The following is an 8,927-nucleotide window of genomic DNA, read 5'->3' as shown; positions in this document are numbered from 1 at the left end:
CTTCGTGATGGGAAATTAGAGTGACATGGGCCTGTCCGAACACCGCCAGCTGGTCTCTCATTGGTTGCCCCTCTTCCAGTTCATCCTTCGGACCACTTGCAGAGACTACGAAAGAGGAGTGTCAAGACGCTGATCCTGCAAGTGGGGAAATTGTTAGTCAAGCGGCTGGGATGGCGGACGCTAGCACCCGGAGGTGAAAAATGAGGTGCGCTTTCGAAAGCTTTCCCGATCACACGGTGTACCCTCCCCTGGGATTCCCATGAGTGGTTTGGCTGTAGGAAAGTTGCCTTGAACCTGGAGAGGTGGGACCCATGGAATGGGTAGCACGCAGTATAACTCTAGAGGCTCTGCCTTTGCTCCTCCAACCTCAGCAACCCTCTCAGCCTGAGGAGTATCCAGCCGTATGTCTTATGCCGCTGTGGGTGTAGATGTGGTCAATCCTGGTTGCATCACAGCCCCTGAACGCATTTTGGCAGAATTTCCCTCCCTCTCGCCGTGCTTCTTTCTTCTGTGTTTTGGAAATGTATTTTTAGAATGGGCTTTAGCTGATTTTCAGTGCTGTGTTGATGCCGCTTGACACACACTTGATTCACTTACAGAGAGATATCAATACTTAGGTTTTCAGATGCTGACGAGTCTGATATATTCTTCTGTGATGAGTAGGAGCTGTTGAGTCCTGTTCACTGAGCAAGGAGTAGGTGGTGTCTATTATATATTTGCTTTTCCGACCGGTATCTGTGCTCATTTCCAAGTCGTGTTTTATGCATCACGCCACCTCACCTTTCCGCTTAAGCAGGCCTAAGTGTGTTTTCGAAAAGCGTGAGTCTGTTCTCTTTTGTCATTCGGGTCGTGGGTAGCGATTTTTACATTCCCTCTCTAAGTGATATCCCAAGTTTCTTTTTCTGTGGGACAGATTTCACTTAGCATCATCGTACCTCAATCCACTCATTATGCTGGAACCAGCCTTATGACATGGATTCCATGGCTGAGGGATATTCCATCGTACCTAAGTAGCACAAATTCTTGGTCCATTTCTCTCTTCCCCGGCATATGAAGGGTGTCCCGAAGTCGAGGTTGTTGTAAAGAGAGAAGCCCTAAACTTTGGGGTGCCTGCGTCTGGTTGATTTTTAGTTTTCCCAAGATATAGGCTCACGTGTGGAGGTGCCCTATGCTCTGTGGTTCTGTTCTGTACGTGTTTTAGGAACGAGCATACGCTTCTCCAGAGTGGCTGTTGGCATTTTGCGTCCCTCCCGGCAACTGAACAAGGCTCCCTTATCTCCTTGGCCTGTCCTGCCTTTCTGATTTTTTGACATTTTCCGGATGGCTCTTTCGCCCGGGGGGGGGAGTGAGATTTCTTTGTAGGGCCCATTTGCTCTCCCCGGGTGCTGGGTTGGCCAAAAAGGGCGTATGCGTTTTTTCCTGAATATATTCAGGAAAAAACGCATACGCCCTTTTTGGCCAACTGCATCATTGTCCACGTTCTGCCGCTTTTCCTGTGCTGGGAAGGCCATTCCCATCTACCTCGTGAACTCCGTTTCGTGCAATTCTGCCTTGCGTTCAAATCCCCTTCGTGGCCTTACCTCAGTATGTTTTTGGACGAGTGTTATCATTTAGAGCTCGGCAGGTTTGTGAAGTGCAGTGCCCCAGAGCTCCGTTTGGCAGCTCGCTTTGGTGTGAGCTGGCCGCAATAGCGCAAGATTGCTTCAGGCCCTGTTGTGCTTCCGGCGAGGCAGGCGGAGCCTTTGGTGAATTCCTCTTCGTGATGGGAAATTAGAGTGACATGGGCCTGTCCGAACACCGCCAGCTGGTCTCTCATTGGTTGCCCCTCTTCCAGTTCATCCTTCGGACCACTTGCAGAGACTACGAAAGAGGAGTGTCAAGACGCTGATCCTGCAAGTGGGGAAATTGTTAGTCAAGCGGCTGGGATGGCGGACGCTAGCACCCGGAGGTGAAAAATGAGGTGCGCTTTCGAAAGCTTTCCCGATCACACGGTGTACCCTCCCCTGGGATTCCCATGAGTGGTTTGGCTGTAGGAAAGTTGCCTTGAACCTGGAGAGGTGGGACCCATGGAATGGGTAGCACGCAGTATAACTCTAGAGGCTCTGCCTTTGCTCCTCCAACCTCAGCAACCCTCTCAGCCTGAGGAGTATCCAGCCGTATGTCTTATGCCGCTGTGGGTGTAGATGTGGTCAATCCTGGTTGCATCACAGCCCCTGAACGCATTTTGGCAGAATTTCCCTCCCTCTCGCCGTGCTTCTTTCTTCTGTGTTTTGGAAATGTATTTTTAGAATGGGCTTTAGCTGATTTTCAGTGCTGTGTTGATGCCGCTTGACACACACTTGATTCACTTACAGAGAGATATCAATACTTAGGTTTTCAGATGCTGACGAGTCTGATATATTCTTCTGTGATGAGTAGGAGCTGTTGAGTCCTGTTCACTGAGCAAGGAGTAGGTGGTGTCTATTATATATTTGCTTTTCCGACCGGTATCTGTGCTCATTTCCAAGTCGTGTTTTATGCATCACGCCACCTCACCTTTCCGCTTAAGCAGGCCTAAGTGTGTTTTCGAAAAGCGTGAGTCTGTTCTCTTTTGTCATTCGGGTCGTGGGTAGCGATTTTTACATTCCCTCTCTAAGTGATATCCCAAGTTTCTTTTTCTGTGGGACAGATTTCACTTAGCATCATCGTACCTCAATCCACTCATTATGCTGGAACCAGCCTTATGACATGGATTCCATGGCTGAGGGATATTCCATCGTACCTAAGTAGCACAAATTCTTGGTCCATTTCTCTCTTCCCCGGCATATGAAGGGTGTCCCGAAGTCGAGGTTGTTGTAAAGAGAGAAGCCCTAAACTTTGGGGTGCCTGCGTCTGGTTGATTTTTAGTTTTCCCAAGATATAGGCTCACGTGTGGAGGTGCCCTATGCTCTGTGGTTCTGTTCTGTACGTGTTTTAGGAACGAGCATACGCTTCTCCAGAGTGGCTGTTGGCATTTTGCGTCCCTCCCGGCAACTGAACAAGGCTCCCTTATCTCCTTGGCCTGTCCTGCCTTTCTGGTTTTTTGACATTTTCCGGATGGCTCTTTCGCCCGGGGGGGGAGTGAGATTTCTTTGTAGGGCCGATTTGCTCTCCCCGGGTGCTGGGTTGGCCAAAAAGGGCGTATGCGTTTTTTCCTGAATATATTCAGGAAAAAACGCATACGCCCTTTTTGGCCAACTGCATCATTGTCCACGTTCTGCCGCTTTTCCTGTGCTGGGAAGGCCATTCCCATCTACCTCGTGAACTCCGTTTCGTGCAATTCTGCCTTGCGTTCAAATCCCCTTCGTGGCCTTACCTCAGTATGTTTTTGGACGAGTGTTATCATTTAGAGCTCGGCAGGTTTGTGAAGTGCAGTGCCCCAGAGCTCCGTTTGGCAGCTCGCTTTGGTGTGAGCTGGCCGCAATAGCGCAAGATTGCTTCAGGCCCTGTTGTGCTTCCGGCGAGGCAGGCGGAGCCTTTGGTGAATTCCTCTTCGTGATGGGAAATTAGAGTGACATGGGCCTGTCCGAACACCGCCAGCTGGTCTCTCATTGGTTGCCCCTCTTCCAGTTCATCCTTCGGACCACTTGCAGAGACTACGAAAGAGGAGTGTCAAGACGCTGATCCTGCAAGTGGGGAAATTGTTAGTCAAGCGGCTGGGATGGCGGACGCTAGCACCCGGAGGTGAAAAATGAGGTGCGCTTTCGAAAGCTTTCCCGATCACACGGTGTACCCTCCCCTGGGATTCCCATGAGTGGTTTGGCTGTAGGAAAGTTGCCTTGAACCTGGAGAGGTGGGACCCATGGAATGGGTAGCACGCAGTATAACTCTAGAGGCTCTGCCTTTGCTCCTCCAACCTCAGCAACCCTCTCAGCCTGAGGAGTATCCAGCCGTATGTCTTATGCCGCTGTGGGTGTAGATGTGGTCAATCCTGGTTGCATCACAGCCCCTGAACGCATTTTGGCAGAATTTCCCTCCCTCTCGCCGTGCTTCTTTCTTCTGTGTTTTGGAAATGTATTTTTAGAATGGGCTTTAGCTGATTTTCAGTGCTGTGTTGATGCCGCTTGACACACACTTGATTCACTTACAGAGAGATATCAATACTTAGGTTTTCAGATGCTGACGAGTCTGATATATTCTTCTGTGATGAGTAGGAGCTGTTGAGTCCTGTTCACTGAGCAAGGAGTAGGTGGTGTCTATTATATATTTGCTTTTCCGACCGGTATCTGTGCTCATTTCCAAGTCGTGTTTTATGCATCACGCCACCTCACCTTTCCGCTTAAGCAGGCCTAAGTGTGTTTTCGAAAAGCGTGAGTCTGTTCTCTTTTGTCATTCGGGTCGTGGGTAGCGATTTTTACATTCCCTCTCTAAGTGATATCCCAAGTTTCTTTTTCTGTGGGACAGATTTCACTTAGCATCATCGTACCTCAATCCACTCATTATGCTGGAACCAGCCTTATGACATGGATTCCATGGCTGAGGGATATTCCATCGTACCTAAGTAGCACAAATTCTTGGTCCATTTCTCTCTTCCCCGGCATATGAAGGGTGTCCCGAAGTCGAGGTTGTTGTAAAGAGAGAAGCCCTAAACTTTGGGGTGCCTGCGTCTGGTTGATTTTTAGTTTTCCCAAGATATAGGCTCACGTGTGGAGGTGCCCTATGCTCTGTGGTTCTGTTCTGTACGTGTTTTAGGAACGAGCATACGCTTCTCCAGAGTGGCTGTTGGCATTTTGCGTCCCTCCCGGCAACTGAACAAGGCTCCCTTATCTCCTTGGCCTGTCCTGCCTTTCTGGTTTTTTGACATTTTCCGGATGGCTCTTTCGCCCGGGGGGGGAGTGAGATTTCTTTGTAGGGCCGATTTGCTCTCCCCGGGTGCTGGGTTGGCCAAAAAGGGCGTATGCGTTTTTTCCTGAATATATTCAGGAAAAAACGCATACGCCCTTTTTGGCCAACTGCATCATTGTCCACGTTCTGCCGCTTTTCCTGTGCTGGGAAGGCCATTCCCATCTACCTCGTGAACTCCGTTTCGTGCAATTCTGCCTTGCGTTCAAATCCCCTTCGTGGCCTTACCTCAGTATGTTTTTGGACGAGTGTTATCATTTAGAGCTCGGCAGGTTTGTGAAGTGCAGTGCCCCAGAGCTCCGTTTGGCAGCTCGCTTTGGTGTGAGCTGGCCGCAATAGCGCAAGATTGCTTCAGGCCCTGTTGTGCTTCCGGCGAGGCAGGCGGAGCCTTTGGTGAATTCCTCTTCGTGATGGGAAATTAGAGTGACATGGGCCTGTCCGAACACCGCCAGCTGGTCTCTCATTGGTTGCCCCTCTTCCAGTTCATCCTTCGGACCACTTGCAGAGACTACGAAAGAGGAGTGTCAAGACGCTGATCCTGCAAGTGGGGAAATTGTTAGTCAAGCGGCTGGGATGGCGGACGCTAGCACCCGGAGGTGAAAAATGAGGTGCGCTTTCGAAAGCTTTCCCGATCACACGGTGTACCCTCCCCTGGGATTCCCATGAGTGGTTTGGCTGTAGGAAAGTTGCCTTGAACCTGGAGAGGTGGGACCCATGGAATGGGTAGCACGCAGTATAACTCTAGAGGCTCTGCCTTTGCTCCTCCAACCTCAGCAACCCTCTCAGCCTGAGGAGTATCCAGCCGTATGTCTTATGCCGCTGTGGGTGTAGATGTGGTCAATCCTGGTTGCATCACAGCCCCTGAACGCATTTTGGCAGAATTTCCCTCCCTCTCGCCGTGCTTCTTTCTTCTGTGTTTTGGAAATGTATTTTTAGAATGGGCTTTAGCTGATTTTCAGTGCTGTGTTGATGCCGCTTGACACACACTTGATTCACTTACAGAGAGATATCAATACTTAGGTTTTCAGATGCTGACGAGTCTGATATATTCTTCTGTGATGAGTAGGATCTGTTGAGTCCTGTTCACTGAGCAAGGAGTAGGTGGTGTCTATTATATATTTGCTTTTCCGACCGGTATCTGTGCTCATTTCCAAGTCGTGTTTTATGCATCACGCCACCTCACCTTTCCGCTTAAGCAGGCCTAAGTGTGTTTTCGAAAAGCGTGAGTCTGTTCTCTTTTGTCATTCGGGTCGTGGGTAGCGATTTTTACATTCCCTCTCTAAGTGATATCCCAAGTTTCTTTTTCTGTGGGACAGATTTCACTTAGCATCATCGTACCTCAATCCACTCATTATGCTGGAACCAGCCTTATGACATGGATTCCATGGCTGAGGGATATTCCATCGTACCTAAGTAGCACAAATTCTTGGTCCATTTCTCTCTTCCCCGGCATATGAAGGGTGTCCCGAAGTCGAGGTTGTTGTAAAGAGAGAAGCCCTAAACTTTGGGGTGCCTGCGTCTGGTTGATTTTTAGTTTTCCCAAGATATAGGCTCACGTGTGGAGGTGCCCTATGCTCTGTGGTTCTGTTCTGTACGTGTTTTAGGAACGAGCATACGCTTCTCCAGAGTGGCTGTTGGCATTTTGCGTCCCTCCCGGCAACTGAACAAGGCTCCCTTATCTCCTTGGCCTGTCCTGCCTTTCTGGTTTTTTGACATTTTCCGGATGGCTCTTTCGCCCGGGGGGGGAGTGAGATTTCTTTGTAGGGCCGATTTGCTCTCCCCGGGTGCTGGGTTGGCCAAAAAGGGCGTATGCGTTTTTTCCTGAATATATTCAGGAAAAAACGCATACGCCCTTTTTGGCCAACTGCATCATTGTCCACGTTCTGCCGCTTTTCCTGTGCTGGGAAGGCCATTCCCATCTACCTCGTGAACTCCGTTTCGTGCAATTCTGCCTTGCGTTCAAATCCCCTTCGTGGCCTTACCTCAGTATGTTTTTGGACGAGTGTTATCATTTAGAGCTCGGCAGGTTTGTGAAGTGCAGTGCCCCAGAGCTCCGTTTGGCAGCTCGCTTTGGTGTGAGCTGGCCGCAATAGCGCAAGATTGCTTCAGGCCCTGTTGTGCTTCCGGCGAGGCAGGCGGAGCCTTTGGTGAATTCCTCTTCGTGATGGGAAATTAGAGTGACATGGGCCTGTCCGAACACCGCCAGCTGGTCTCTCATTGGTTGCCCCTCTTCCAGTTCATCCTTCGGACCACTTGCAGAGACTACGAAAGAGGAGTGTCAAGACGCTGATCCTGCAAGTGGGGAAATTGTTAGTCAAGCGGCTGGGATGGCGGACGCTAGCACCCGGAGGTGAAAAATGAGGTGCGCTTTCGAAAGCTTTCCCGATCACACGGTGTACCCTCCCCTGGGATTCCCATGAGTGGTTTGGCTGTAGGAAAGTTGCCTTGAACCTGGAGAGGTGGGACCCATGGAATGGGTAGCACGCAGTATAACTCTAGAGGCTCTGCCTTTGCTCCTCCAACCTCAGCAACCCTCTCAGCCTGAGGAGTATCCAGCCGTATGTCTTATGCCGCTGTGGGTGTAGATGTGGTCAATCCTGGTTGCATCACAGCCCCTGAACGCATTTTGGCAGAATTTCCCTCCCTCTCGCCGTGCTTCTTTCTTCTGTGTTTTGGAAATGTATTTTTAGAATGGGCTTTAGCTGATTTTCAGTGCTGTGTTGATGCCGCTTGACACACACTTGATTCACTTACAGAGAGATATCAATACTTAGGTTTTCAGATGCTGACGAGTCTGATATATTCTTCTGTGATGAGTAGGAGCTGTTGAGTCCTGTTCACTGAGCAAGGAGTAGGTGGTGTCTATTATATATTTGCTTTTCCGACCGGTATCTGTGCTCATTTCCAAGTCGTGTTTTATGCATCACGCCACCTCACCTTTCCGCTTAAGCAGGCCTAAGTGTGTTTTCGAAAAGCGTGAGTCTGTTCTCTTTTGTCATTCGGGTCGTGGGTAGCGATTTTTACATTCCCTCTCTAAGTGATATCCCAAGTTTCTTTTTCTGTGGGACAGATTTCACTTAGCATCATCGTACCTCAATCCACTCATTATGCTGGAACCAGCCTTATGACATGGATTCCATGGCTGAGGGATATTCCATCGTACCTAAGTAGCACAAATTCTTGGTCCATTTCTCTCTTCCCCGGCATATGAAGGGTGTCCCGAAGTCGAGGTTGTTGTAAAGAGAGAAGCCCTAAACTTTGGGGTGCCTGCGTCTGGTTGATTTTTAGTTTTCCCAAGATATAGGCTCACGTGTGGAGGTGCCCTATGCTCTGTGGTTCTGTTCTGTACGTGTTTTAGGAACGAGCATACGCTTCTCCAGAGTGGCTGTTGGCATTTTGCGTCCCTCCCGGCAACTGAACAAGGCTCCCTTATCTCCTTGGCCTGTCCTGCCTTTCTGGTTTTTTGACATTTTCCGGATGGCTCTTTCGCCCGGGGGGGGAGTGAGATTTCTTTGTAGGGCCCATTTGCTCTCCCCGGGTGCTGGGTTGGCCAAAAAGGGCGTATGCGTTTTTTCCTGAATATATTCAGGAAAAAACGCATACGCCCTTTTTGGCCAACTGCATCATTGTCCACGTTCTGCCGCTTTTCCTGTGCTGGGAAGGCCATTCCCATCTACCTCGTGAACTCCGTTTCGTGCAATTCTGCCTTGCGTTCAAATCCCCTTCGTGGCCTTACCTCAGTATGTTTTTGGACGAGTGTTATCATTTAGAGCTCGGCAGGTTTGTGAAGTGCAGTGCCCCAGAGCTCCGTTTGGCAGCTCGCTTTGGTGTGAGCTGGCCGCAATAGCGCAAGATTGCTTCAGGCCCTGTTGTGCTTCCGGCGAGGCAGGCGGAGCCTTTGGTGAATTCCTCTTCGTGATGGGAAATTAGAGTGACATGGGCCTGTCCGAACACCGCCAGCTGGTCTCTCATTGGTTGCCCCTCTTCCAGTTCATCCTTCGGACCACTTGCAGAGACTACGAAAGAGGAGTGTCAAGACGCTGATCCTGCAAGTGGGGAAATTGTTA

This window comes from Kogia breviceps, chromosome 19 (assembly GCF_026419965.1).
Source record: "Kogia breviceps isolate mKogBre1 chromosome 19, mKogBre1 haplotype 1, whole genome shotgun sequence".
Taxonomy (NCBI): Eukaryota; Metazoa; Chordata; class Mammalia; order Artiodactyla; family Physeteridae; genus Kogia; species Kogia breviceps.
Note: the sequence above shows the minus strand (reverse complement) of the source record.